Here is a 14,102-nt window from a genome sequence, read left to right on the forward strand (position 1 = left end):
CAATTTTAATTACCTTTCCATTGTTTCATTGCATCCTCCACAAGGTGATTTACATCACAGGATTCCAAGACCCTGTTCCTCAGTTCTGGAGGGAAAGGCAGTGGGTTCTCTGGACTCTCTCTTTTCTCATACCTGGTGAAAATAAAAACAATGTCAGCGCATTCAAATCTGCAATTTCTGTTAAAGGAAAAGAAAGGAATTGAGAGGAGGCCTAGAGAGACAGGCAGGCGCTGAGTGGGGAGTTTCTTCCTCACTACGGACTCCTCAGCCAGACCCCCAAGGGCCAAAACAGCAACCCCAGGCCTCTGAGTCTCCCCACTGGTGTCAAGTCAAAGAAGCAGCAGAATCATATGGTATCAAGGGGCAGGAATTGTCTGAGGGTGGTGAGAGCACAGCACACATTTCCTTTCTCTAGATGTCCCCAGAGAAGGGGTGAGGAAGAAAGAGATGCACTTTTGTTGGGAAACAAGAAATGTTCCTTAAAATCTCTACTCTGAACCTGAGTGACACCTTAAATATAAATACCGCAGCTGGAATATGGTCAAGAAAATAGCCAATTCCTGCTCCTTGGTGAGAAATCGCCCCCTCCCAAGGGGCTCTATGGGGCAGGAGTTTGATTGGGTCAGGGTGGGGGGCCGGCAGAGTGACTAAACTGGTCAGTCTAGAAGGAAACAACTGAGGAAGGCACGTCCAACTCCCAAGAGACTGTGATCTACTCACAGTATAAAAAGACCAACTGTGATCTACCCATTGTCAAGTCCCAAAGAGGGGGCCCTGCTTTTACCTGTGAGATGCCTCAGGGAGTGAGTCCTACAGTCTCCCCCCTGCAGGGCCATGTCTGAGGTCCTTGCATCCCGGCCTCATGGAGTGATGCTAATGGAAATGAGCCAGATCCACTTACCTCTGCAAGGTGCTTCTCACATCCTAGAGGGAAAAAGAGAAGGGAATTCACTGCACCCCACAGGCCACACTAGGAAGACCCCCTCAGACCCTGGCCCTCGGATGCCAGTCTGCCTGGCACATGGCAAGGTTGTGGGCAGGGATGGTGGAATCAGCCAGTTTTGGTTTCTCACAGCTTTTATTTTTCCAATCTGAAATTATGAATTTTTCCAGTATCAAGTTCTCCACATTTCCACATCTGTTTACAATTATTTTTTAAGAATCCTTATGAAAATCCACCAGCATTTTTGGGAAATTTAATATTTGTGGGTTCAGGAGAAGATTCCATCCCATCTCTTGTCTTAGATTATAATTTATTAACTTTAATCTAGTTTGCATTTGCAATTCAGACGTAAGTAAGCCTACAGGATAATCCTACCAGAGAACTGTCCCAAATTGTCTTCCATAGAAGTCCCCAAATTTCAAATTCTACTTTCCAACTGGAAATAAGAAAAGCACCTGCAGCATAAAATGCCTCCAAAGGGGTAATAAAGCAGCTCCCAGTACGTTTCCGAGCACAATTCAAAGTGTTGGTGCTGACCTTTCAAACCCTAAATGGCCTCAGCCCAGTGTACCTGAAGGAGCGTCTCCACCCCCATCGTTCTGCCTGGACACTGAGGTCCAGTGCCGAGGGCCTTTTGTCGGTTCCCTCCTTGCAAGAAGTGAGGTTACAGGGAACCAGGCAGAGGGCCTTCTTGGTAGTGGCACCTGCTCTGTGGAACGCCTTTCCATCAGATGTCAAGGAAGTAAAAAACTATCTGACTTTTAGAAGAAAACTGAAGGCAGCCCTTCTTAGGGACGTTTTTAATGTCTGATGCTGTATTGTTTTTAATATTTGGTTGGAAGCCGCTCAGAGTGGCTGGGGTAACCCAGCCAGATGGGCGGGACAAAAATATGTTGTTGTTGTTGTTGTTGTTGTTGTTGTTGTTGTTGTTGTTGTTGTTGTTGTTATTTAAAAGACGCCTGCTCCTTGGGAGAAAGGCGATGGCAAACCTAGACAGCATCTTAAAAAGCAGAGACATCACCTTACCAACAAAGCTCCGTATAGTTAAAGCCATGGTTTTCCCAGTAGTGATGTATGGAAGTGAGAGCTGGACCATCAAAAAGGCTGATCGCCGAAGAATTGATGCTTTTGAATTATGGTGCTGGAGAAGACTCTTGAGAGTCCCTTGGACTGCAAGAAGATCAAACGTATCCATTCTTAAGGAGATCAGCCCTGAGTGCTCACTGGAAGGACAGATCGTGAAGCTGAGGCTCCAATACTTTGGCCACCTCATGAGAAGAGAAGACTCCCTGGAAAAGACCCTGATGTTGGGAAAGATGGAGGGCACAAGGAGAAGGGGACGACAGAGGACGAGATGGTTCGACGGTGTTCAAACTACAAACTACAAACATGAGTCTGACCAAACTGCGGGAGGCAGTGGAAGACAGGAGTGCCTGGCGTGCTCTGGTCCATGGCGTCACAAAGAGTCGGACACGGCTGAACGACTAAACAACAACAATTATTATTATTATATAGCTGAGTGTTTCTTTGGGCTCATCCACACTTCTGCTTTTCCAGTGCCCAGAAAACACAGGTCCAGGTAGTTTTGCCTTTGCCCTGCCGCTTTCCATCAGGAAAAACCTGTTCCTTAGTTCAACATCTAAGCAAACGTCAATCTGGAGAAAACCTGGCTGAGGTTTGCTCTAATTCATCAGTAAAGAGCGGCAGGTTTTCCTTGAGGAAAGGGGTGGGACAAGCAGCAGTCTGGATGAGTCCCTCTGTCTTACTCTTTGGTCACTGTGACTGAGCACCATTTTGGGCCGCTCTGTATCCATTGTGAAGGGGATCAACCCAGAAGTTGTGGAGGGAACGGGAAGAGAAGTTTGGTCAAGAGACTGGCTCATGTCGGAAGGAGGCCTGAACTCATCCTTGCTGAAGCCCAGCCCAGGGCAGGAAGGCAGCATTGCCAAGAAGGAAGGCATTTGGAGACAAATCATCAGCAAAGAGCAGAAAACCACCTCCTGTTCCATCAAGAACACAGAAGAATCTCTAGTCTGCATTCAGGTGAGTTAAGCATCCCAGGTCTCTTGGGTCTTCCTGTCCATTAGATACCTGACTAGAGGCTCCATCATCTGAGCCCCTGCACTCCTTGAATACATGAAAGAGACACATAAAGGATTGGAGGCAGCCTTTTCCTGGAGCCTTGGGCTGTTCCTGCCACCGTCTTACCTGCAGGAGTTCACTCGCTGGCTGCTGACGCTTCTCCTCCATCTCCTGGATGATCCTCTCAAGAGAGGAGAGTTTCCTGGAGAGTCTGGCCAGCTGCTCATCCCTTCTGCCTGCAATCTCCTTCTCCACCTCTTCCACATCACTCAGCAGACCTTTTTCTTGTTCTTCCAGGAACTGGCGCAGTTCTCTGAACTTCTCCACAATCTTCAGCCTCTCTGTTTCTGTTAATTTCTGCAAGAAAAGAGGAGGTCTGAGTGTGTTTGGTGCTGTTAGGGAAATATCTAGGTGTGAGGCTGCTCAGTCACCCAGCTCGTCGGGCATAGCCTGCGGGTCCCTGCGGAATAAAGGAAGGAGACCAGCCAACCGGAGCAAATAGCTGTAGACCAAAGTTTATTGCGCAATAGGTTCAAAAGCAAATTTGAACCCTGAGGATGGGATGACAAAGACTTTTAAAACTTTCCCACCACATCCCAGAATACAGTTCGAAGGGGAGGGGGTAACCTTGGCAAACATGTCCAGACAAGTCCTTGGTACAAGATTAGCATAAGCAGACATGGCAGGGCAAGACTCAGGTATAAGATTAGCATAGACAAATTTGTCTTAAGTACCCACTTAAGTACCCCAAAAGTGCAATAGAAGTCCCTTTGCATGTCTGGAGCCTGAGGGAGTCAGGTGATGAGATTTGGCTTCCCTTGGCTAACAATGAGCCCAGCAATTGTCACCTCTGAGAACTTCCTGGAGTCCTTTTGCAAGGGGAAAATAGCTTTGGAATGGGGGGAACTGGGAAAGGAGATGATTTTATATTATTTTTTAAAGCTAGGTGACTTTCCTCAGCTGTCAAGTTGGAAGGATATATTCAGGCATAATATTTGTAATATTTAACTTTAAAGATGTGCCCCCCCCCCGTAATTTCCGTAATGTTGTAAATAAAAGTATGCCCTTTTCCCTTATGGGGTATCCAAGAGCCCATATAGAGTCCTTACATAGGTTCCCTATTGGTAGGAGAAAATAACAGAGGCCAACCAGAGAATATTTGAGAAGCAAAGCAGCTAGTAAGCTTGATCTTTATTGATCTGTTGCAACAGGGTACTCCCCTCACACGCAGGAGAGGAAGAGGACCCCCCAAAAATGCTGTGCAAGGGCTTATAAAGACTTTTGAAATTCCCATCCTCTAGATCAAGACCACCCCCAGAAACATTATGCATTCATCACAGAAGGGGTGTAACCTAAGACCACCCCTCAGATAAGGCGGTCTAAAACAGAACATTTGCATGTTGTTTTCTCCTGTCGCTTTGTTTATTTCCTGTCTGGCAGGTTACTTGATTGGATTTCTTGGGGAGCCCAAGGCTCACACCCTTATTCAAACACAGATTAAGACAGGATTTGTGAAGGAAGAGACAATGGGGAGGCTTTTCCATTTTGACCATGCAGAGAAACATTTACTCAGTTTAGGAATCAAAATGGTTCCAGGTTGGCTTTCCTGTGCTGATCTATGTACGTGTGGTTATGAACGTTGTCATATATCTAAGACCATAAAATTCCTATCACATCATCCCCCCTTTGGGGCTAGAATTTTTCTTAAAAATTTTTGCCCCACAAATAATAACATCGTATGTTGTAAATGGATGCCTTTGTATAAATATATCATATAAAAATAACATATGTTGCATTTTGTTACTAAATTACTTGTGGCATTCTAGCTCTTGGGAGAAACATTTTCTCAATAGTGGCTATGCTTTACATTTAGCAGGAAGGTCCACTACTGACTGAAAAATGCAGTTGGTGTTTTGTCCTTCGCCATTTTTGTGTGTTTCTCAGGTGTCAAGCTAGCTCTTCTGTGGTCTCACACCAGCATAGTGCTACAGCAACACATCCTGTTGAATCCCCTCGGGGCTTTCATTTAACCATGTCGCCTGGCATTCACCATAGCTGGCACAGGTTTGGACATCTCATGAGAGAGATGTCTTTGCCTTGGCCTTTCTGTGGGATTTTATTATAGGCTGTGGTCTTGCACTCATGGGAAGTTGCTCACTTGCACTTAAAGGACCAAAAAGCTAATTGCAGCCTGGATACACTTGCCCAATTCAAACTGAGTCCAATTATAATTTATATATGCTCATGGTTCTCAACTTATCAAAACAAACTGTTAAAAGAAAACCATTCTTAAAAAGGGCACTTGTCCAAATAAGTCAATTTAACTCTATAAGGGATCATTCCTGCTAAACCAAAGCATATCCACCTTCATGTATCTTAGAAGCTTCTCCTTGGTAAAGCGAGTTTTAGCACATTTTTAAAATGGGTAGGGAAGGTTGGCATAGTGCCAGGTGGGACAATCTAAACGTTGGACTACACAATAGCCTAGTCTATTAGAACGCATAAAATGTATGAGAATCCTCCACTGGGGTGTAAGGAATAAGACATTAAACTTAAAAACAATTACACACAAAAATAGCCACAAAAATAGCCCCCCCCCCATTTGTGAAAATAACACACTGTCAGACACATTTCAACATTCCTACATAATAACGCATAATACAAAACAAACTAATTAAGTATCAGTTGCATATCTTGAGACAATTGTGATATTTTACGCATGTATCTTCTCAATGCCGGAGCACAGTCTTGAGGTTCAAAAGTGAGAAAATGTCCTTGCAATTCAACTCCTCCCCCCTTTGTCAGCCCCACTTCCCCGACAGTCTATATCCTTTGAAAGAGATAGCTGTGGCCACTTTGAAAACTTTGGTGTCTGTTGTTGTTGCAGGTCTTGTGGTGGCGAAGCTTTTCATTGGATCTGTAGTAACGCATTTGTAGAAGTGATATCCTGTAAGGGGCAGGGTTTTGGGGACTTAAAAGACAGAGTTAGAAAAGGGAAGGGGCGAAAGGCAAAAAGGATGTCCTTCAGTTTCTGTGGGAAGCTGCAAATAACAAAAAATCTTAGCGGATTAAGCATTTTATTCATTTCAATATTATTATCATATTTCCATATAATTACTGTTATTATCTGCTAAGTTTGTTTGCTTTCCTTCACTTAGTTTTTGTTGTTTTTTTTATATTATTAAATAAAAAATTACTCCACATGTATAGAAAGAGAACTGTAAAAAATACAACAAAGGTTAAAAAATAAAAAAGAAAGCAAAAAATTAGATTACCAGTCAGATGAAAACAGACTTGACACAAAGACATCAAATTTAGAAAAGAATTATTATTAAATAATACAAAGATATTATCAAAACCACACAGATTACTACTGGACTGAAAAAATGGGAAAACAATGGAAAAGGGCTTAAAATGACTTTCAATATGTGATGGACATGTCCCCAAAGTAAAACACACACACACACACACACACAATGACCTATGAGGAACCAAAAATAATAATACTCAGGCAAAAAGGTAAACAAATACCATTCCACAAACAATGTTTGGTTGTGCTTCGATTAATTTCATAGACATCATGGAAAAACTGATTTAATAAATGAAAACAGATTATTTGTAACTTAAAGTGTCAAAGCCACAAAGAGATGGAAGTCACTAATACAGCAAGGTTTCAGACTTGTTTCACAGAACAGAAAGAAAGTTGCTGTGGGAGAAAAGAAGGGACAAACACTTTCTTAGTGGGGTTCACATATCCTGTTAAAAGGGAAAATTATTTCATGTGAGAAGTCAGTGGGAGTGCTTTGATATTTACCTGTGAAAAGAATTTGGCATGTTAAGATTTGAAACTTGGCAACCTCTTGACTTTTGATGGTTCAGTCTTAAGTAGCCTTTGGAGCAAAAGACACATTAAGGGTGATTTCCCTCAATGGTTCCAAGTTTTACATAAGGAAATTTGGATAGGTTTCTCCCTGCAGCCCAAGCTCTCCAAACCTCCTCTCTCCCCCCTCCTTTCTCTCTCTCTCTCTCTCTCTCTCTCTCTCTCTCTCTCTCTCTCTCTCTTTTTGTAAGCTGATCTAGCCTCTGTGCATGTGCGGAGTTCATGTCTCAGCAAACCTTTTATACTATTGAAAATGTTGCATCTTTTGGCTAAATTAGAATTTGAATAAGGGAAGGGAAGGGTAAGGAGTAGATTTTAAAAATAGGGTTAGATTTTAAAACAAAAAAGAGAAACTCAGCAATTCACCAAAGCTAGCAATTGCAGCCCAAGCAAAGGGACTGCTTCCTTTATGTACAGGAAAGGGCTAATATCCCTCCGGCCATTTGTGGAACAATCTGCCACGCCCTTATATATGGGAAAAAATGGCCAGAGAGTCAGAATTCATAAGATTTTAACATTCTCAGTCATTTCAGCCTTACCATTTTGCAGACAAAATTTTCTGCCCTTTATTTACAGGATAGATGGTCAAGGCTCATTCTACTTGACTATATGAATTTTTATGTGCTTAAACTTTGAATAGACTTTCAAGTTTGATTTTTGTAAATAATAGACAAAATGATAAACACTGTAATCACTCAAATGCCTGATATCACCAGTTCTGCTTCAAAACATCAGGGCTTTTACCTCTCACCTTTTAAAAAAACAAAAACAAAGAGCAAAGTTGGGCTGAATTTCAACTCATCACATGCTTGCAGACACATGGCCCTCCACACAGCCACAAATTGAGAGAGCTGAAAGGGACCCTGGGGTCATCTAGTCCAACCCTAAAATACAGTGTTCATAGCAAGATTTGTACTACCCGAGACACACACACATACTTATGTACACAGACACAACTGGGGAGGAGACCGCAAGCCATGCTCCTATCATGTACTAAGGAAGAGGAAAATAAAAGTACCCAACTTTACACAGAACCCTTTTAGCAGATCTTGAGATAGTTTGAGTTTGCTTCCTTAGACTAAAGAGTGCAAGTTCCTAGAGAAATTATCTTTAAAAGAAGATTGAAGTGAACATTTTTCCTAAGATAGGGAGAGGATCTCTTATAAAGCATAGTTAAAACAGCCATAGATTTGATTTAAAAGGAATACAAAAGTGAACAATTTTTCCTGAACTTGCAGAGGAATAGTAAGCCTAATCTATGCCCCCCCCCTTTGCAGTTTCCTTTAAAGGAAGCTTACTCGGGAGTAAATTTACCTGGCACAGAAGTAAGAAGGAAAAACCCCTGAAAGAGACAGAATGAAACAAGGGGGGGCATTTTCTAAGAAAAGAGGCCAGGAGGTCTTATAGAGACTGATATCAGGAGCCTTACAATAACTCTTCTGTCCAACCAAATCAAAGTTAAAACTGGACTCAGATATTTTTCTTAGAAGGAAGACCATACTTTCATAGGCATATGCTTAATGAAGTACATACAAGGAGGAAGACTCTTTTGAGCCTCTCTCAAATAACAAACATTTGCACACTTCATTCTCATTTTTGTCTTGTTTAAGATTGATAAGGCCCAACATGGCTTTCTTAGATTTAAAATTTTGGAGCAAGCTTGCATTTTTATTTTAGATGGCACATTTAAGATAAGCAGCTGCTGGATGTTACCTAAGTACAATTTAAACACAGGAAAAACGTTTCTTAAACACAAATTGAAGGGGACTGTCAGAGTCCAGGCCGGAAATAAGCGCCAACTGGGCTTCTTTCCCATCAGGAGTCTGCGGGTTCATTTCTTTGATTAAGAATTTTAATAGCGCTAGCTTTTACTTTTATACTGCAGTCGGGGTTTTATCCCCACTTTTCAGGAAACACAATAAATAACCCCACAGTAGACTCAATTTGGACAACTCCGAGAATTAGTACTGTGACACACCGCCGTTCGTCTGGCCTGACTTACTAGGCTGGTACAGCTGTTGGCCTTTCCTGGCTACTAAGCTAACAGTGCGGTCAGCGATCTCAACCCCCCCCCCCCTTTGGTCATTACTCAGCCGGGGAGCCCACAGCAACCTTCTGCCTCTTACAATCTAACCTGAGAGTTCCCTACTGGACGCTTGCGTAGCGCAGTGCCAGATTGGGACTCAGAAATGACAAAGAAGGAAAGGAATCAGGTGCCCTTGCTTTCTCTGCTCACAGGTCATCTCTAACAAAGATTGCCATGGCAGAGGTGCGGCTGCACCTGGGAGTTATAGTTTCAGTACAGAAGAAAAAGCACGACCTTTTTCTGGGCAAAACTCCGAAGGAATAGGTCGGCATATAGACTGTAGAAGGGAAATGAAAGAAGTCACACAAAACTTTTGCCTGGGCATACTCCGAAGGGCTAGGGCTGGTGTTGAGATCGAGGGGACAGAAAGGAAGAGAAGGCAATTTTTAGATGAGGAAAAAAGTAGAAATTTTAGATTTGAAGGGGAAAGGAAGAATTAAAGAATTTTGGTTGCTGTGGTTTAGAGAACCCAACCCACTACCCGTGTTTCCTACTTAATACTCACTTCCGCATGCGCTGTTCCTGGTGATCCCATGATCTCTTGACTGGTTGTTTAAGGCCGGCCTGATCAAGCGTTGCTTCCCCTGGTTAACCCCGCTGAACCTCCAGTTATTTCCAGACCCTGGGATCGATGGAGGACTGGTTATTCCTCCTGGCAAACTGCCTGGTGCGCGCTGGATAACCAGTCCTTCCTCGCCTCCAGAATCCGGGTAACCAAAAGTCCCTTCGTGCGTGGTCGCCATCTGTTGTAAATAAAAGTATGCCCTTTTCCCTTATGGGGTATCCAAGAGCCCATATAGAGTCCTTACATAGGTTCCCTATTGGTAGGAGAAAATAACAGAGGCCAACCAGAGAATATTTGAGAAGCAAAGCAGCTAGTAAGCTTGATCTTTATTGATCTGTTGCAACAGGGTACTCCCCTCACACGCAGGAGAGGAAGAGGACCCCCCAAAAATGCTGTGCAAGGGCTTATAAAGACTTTTGAAATTCCCATCCTCTAGATCAAGACCACCCCCAGAAACATTATGCATTCATCACAGAAGGGGTGTAACCTAAGACCACCCCTCAGATAAGGCGGTCTAAAACAGAACATTTGCATGTTGTTTTCTCCTGTCGCTTTGTTTATTTCCTGTCTGGCAGGTTACTTGATTGGATTTCTTGGGGAGCCCAAGGCTCACACCCTTATTCAAACACAGATTAAGACAGGATTTGTGAAGGAAGAGACAATGGGGAGGCTTTTCCATTTTGACCATGCAGAGAAACATTTACTCAGTTTAGGAATCAAAATGGTTCCAGGTTGGCTTTCCTGTGCTGATCTATGTACGTGTGGTTATGAACGTTGTCATATATCTAAGACCATAAAATTCCTATCACAGTAACATGTGCTTAGCCTCGAAACAGCAGAAAGAAAATTATGAGAATTCCACAGGGAGGACACTTCTGATATTTCTATAGACATGAAACCTTCAGTGGCTAAAGAAGTAAACCTGTATTTTGAGGGGAGGCCCTCTCCATTGCTGTTTCTGTTGACTTGTATTTTGCAGACAGACACAGCCTAAAGGAAGGAGCTCTTTTTCCCTAGCCATGGATGTTCCCTGCATGTTTTGGGGCATGGCATAACCAGAGTTCACAGTTGTTCAGAGAACATCCAGGGACATAAAACACCCCTCAGTTTAGACTGGGGCCATTTAGGTGTAGGAAGGAACAGAAACAGAGGAGAACAAAGTGCAGAGTTCATCCCCATAGCTCCCCTGGTTTCTTTAAAGGTTTAAAAAAAGCCTAAGTTTCCTAAAAATGAACACATTTTCATTTAGAATTCAGTTCTTTAGTAATATTTATAGTAAATCAGGATTTGGATTGAATTGCTTCCACCCTTTCAGCTCACAAGTCCTCAGGCTTCTCCTTGACTGCTATTCACATAATAAATGACAAGGGGAAATAAACTCCATTTAGCTGCATTCAAAGGTGAACTTGCCTAATTTGCTCTTGCTGAAAAAATATGGAGACCAAAACAGAGTTTTAAAATTCTGATATTTCCAAGCTTGACCCAGCCAGGTAATATTCACAAAAAATGTATTTATGAGGGTAAAGTACAGATCAAAATATTTATACAAGGAGGTAGCTACCCTAACATTTGATTCATTTTCAGAACAGTATATTAATAAACAGACTGATATGAAAAATGAGAAATGAGGAGAAGCTGAAATGGGCAGATTCCCCATCACTTCTCAGTCCTGACTCCCTTCTTCTTCTTCTTCTTCTTCTTCTTCTTCTTCTTCTTCTTCTTCTTCTTCTTCCTCCTCTTCCTCTTCCTCTTCCTCTTCCTCTTCCTCTTCCTCTTCCTCTTCCTCTTCTTCTCTATTGAATTTATACACTGCCCTGTACCTGGAGGTCTCAAGTGCTTGTTCCCTGTCTAGTAACAACAGAGACACTTACAAGGAGGTCTTTGCTTTCCTTGTCCAGATCTGCTTGATAGGCCAGAATTTCCTCTCTCTCTTTCCTCAGAATCTCCAGGTGGCCACAGATCTCTCCCTAAAGAGAAAAGGAAAAACTCAGCTTTGGTTTCAGACACACAGAGAGATGAAAACCACAATGGCTTCTTGCGCCCAGTAGCCTTGCTAGAATAGCAAAGTAGTTTCCTGGAGGAAATAAAAGCACAGAGGTTTTCAGCCTTTTTGGGTCCATGGCTCCATGGGTCAACTACCTTCTATCTTCAGCACCCCTGTGGGGCTCAGGATCCCAGTTAGGTCCCCCCCCCCTTGCCTGTAGAGCTGGCAGCCCCTCACCTTTTCTCAAACACCCTCCCTTGTGGAGTGATCTCTCAGCCTCCTCCCCTCTCCTTGGGGGTCCCAGCCTGACTTCTCACCTTGAGGTCTCAGGGAGAAGTCGGAAGAGGAGGAGGAGGAAGGGCTAAGGCAGGATCCAACCTGGGATGTATCAGTCTAGCGTCAAAGAGATAGGGAGGTCAGCCCAAGAGGCGAGAGATGCAGAGATAGAGCAGCGCTTCTCAAAACTTCACCCATTCCAAACCCCTCTTTTGGGTCAGATGGCAATTGTGGTTTTCTGCTATTTGGCAGTTATTTTCTCTGCAGTAGCCAGACCCCACGTGTGCTTGGGCCACCAGGGGAGATTTACTGTATTTATCGCTCTATTGGACGCACCGGACCACAGGACGCACCTAGTTTTTAGAGGGGGAAATCAAGGGGGAAAATATTATTCCCCCCCCCCAGCCCCAAAGAGCAAAGAAGCCAAGACAGCGAGCGGGATCCATAGCCGCGCAACCTCTCCAGCCAGGAGCTAAACCTCTCCAGCGCAGCTAAAGAAGAAGACAAGGCAGCGAGCGCGATCCATCCCGCTTGCTGCCTTGGCTTCCTCTTTAGCCTTGTGCAACGGGATGGATTGCGCCTGCTGTCCACCAGGGCTGGACTAGATGACTCCTGGGGTTCCCTTCCAACCCTGCAATTCTATGACCTCAGAAGGTGTTGGGGGTCTCCACCACTGGAGGCTTTTAAGCAGCGGTTGGGGGACCATCTGCCTGGCGTTCTTTAGCTGTGATTCCTACATTGTGAGGGGGCTGGGCTAGATGAACCTCGGGTAGCCCTCCCAACTCTATACAGTCCTACAATTCTGCGGCAGGAGATCCACAGCCACTTCACACAATGCCCACTCCCAGTTTTCACTGGAGAGACATGTGGCTTCACTGTCTAGGTAGGTACCCCCCTACCTGCCACTCTTCCCCCACCCCACTTAAGCCGAGGGAATTCCTGCCCAGAGAAGCTCCCAGGTGAGGCAAGGGTTAAGATCTACCTCTGGTAAATGGCTTTGTATCCTCCCTCTTTCCCTTTTCTCTTCTTCTTCTATGCTAGTTCCTTCTCTTGTGTTTTGTTTAATCTGTTTTTATTGTATACTAAAATAAAAGCTGCAAAGTTTCCTTTTTTATAATATCCCCCCCTTCAAACTAAAATGTTAATCTAGATAAAAACACTGATCCAGAGGAAAAGAAGGGGGTGGCGAAAGGATGAAAAAAGAAAAAGAGAGATTTTTAAATAGATTTTAAATAGATAGAGAGATTTTTAAAAAGTTGGCTTCTTTAGCCTTGCGCAGCCTCCCGCGGCTGGAGAGATTGCGCAAGGCTTTTCTAGAGGAGGGAGAAGGGGCTGACTGGCCGCGTCAGTCCCTTCTCCCTCCTGGGGAAAAGCCCGCAAGAGCCTCCCGAAGCTTGTGTGTGGCTCTTGGGGGCTTTTCCTGCCTTCCTCCCCCCCTGCATTCGCTCCATAGGATGCACAGACTTCTCCCCTTAGTTTTTAGGATGGAAAAACTGTGTCCTATGGAGCGAAAAATACGGCAAGTGCTGCAGCTTTTTCCATTTCTGGGCCAAAGAAGTTCTTGCTGCAGCCAGAATCCACCCAAGTATCTCCTTCGGTCAGAAGACTGCTGTCTGGTCCTCCCGCCAATTCAAAGGGACCAGCTTCTATTATTACTGTTTTGTGGCATTAGTAGCACTGCATGGCACAGGAGCATTTTTGCACCACTGTAGTAGAACAAGTGATTTTTAAAAAGGAATTAAAAGGCATTATATATAGTATATAATTGCACAGGTCCAATTCCGAGTTACCATGAAAAAGTCATCTTTCCCCCTGGTCTTTGCAGATGCTACTCTGAACCACGGAGTCCTTTGACATTTGGGGTGGGAGGAGATCCTCAGCCCCCCCCCACTGAAACCTCATTGCAGAGGCTCCACAGCACCCCCAGAATAAGCCACCAGTAGGTGCTTCCACTCCCCACTCCCAAATCTGCTTCCAACAGATACTTGGGGGTGGGATCCTGCACCATCTGGTCAATTCCTGGCTAACAGTCCCCCCCCCCCGCCCCCGCAGCTGATCCCTTGCTGCTCTCTGTTTTGCAGGGCATTGAGGAGGAATCCTGGTAACCAAAGGAGACATGTACTTAGTTGTCTATGTGCCATTTACATTTCTACTGTTCTAAATATGTACAAAGCAGCCTTTCAGGGGGATGTGGATGAGGTTAACCCTTTCTCTCCCAAATCTTTGAAGCTGCTGTGAGTATTTCAAGATCCCCTTGTCCCCCTGGCAGAGAGAAAGACTTCAACT

The 14,102-nt window shown here is 44.1% G+C and overlaps 1 long non-coding RNA gene and 1 pseudogene across 2 annotated transcripts in view; one reads left to right on the forward strand and one right to left on the reverse strand.

Moving 5' to 3' along the window:
* LOC310758168 overlaps positions 1-14,102 on the reverse strand; it is a 32,534-nt pseudogene that overhangs the window by 4,773 nt on the left and 13,659 nt on the right. Inside the window, exons 9-12 of the transcript XR_014552324.1 lie at positions 11,428-11,523; positions 3,152-3,382; positions 902-924; positions 14-132 (exon numbers count right to left, since the gene is read on the reverse strand). The product of XR_014552324.1 is annotated as an uncharacterized misc_RNA (transcript). The remainder of the gene's footprint in view (positions 1-13; positions 133-901; positions 925-3,151; positions 3,383-11,427; positions 11,524-14,102) is intronic.
* LOC310757411 lies at positions 11,532-14,027 on the forward strand. Its single transcript, XR_014545176.1, has 3 exons — positions 11,532-12,127; positions 13,341-13,755; positions 13,898-14,027. It is a non-coding gene; the product is annotated as an uncharacterized lncRNA (long non-coding RNA).

Source organism: Podarcis filfolensis, assembly GCF_964270895.1.
Source record: "Podarcis filfolensis genome assembly, chromosome: 2".
NCBI lineage: Eukaryota > Metazoa > Chordata > Lepidosauria > Squamata > Lacertidae > Podarcis > Podarcis filfolensis.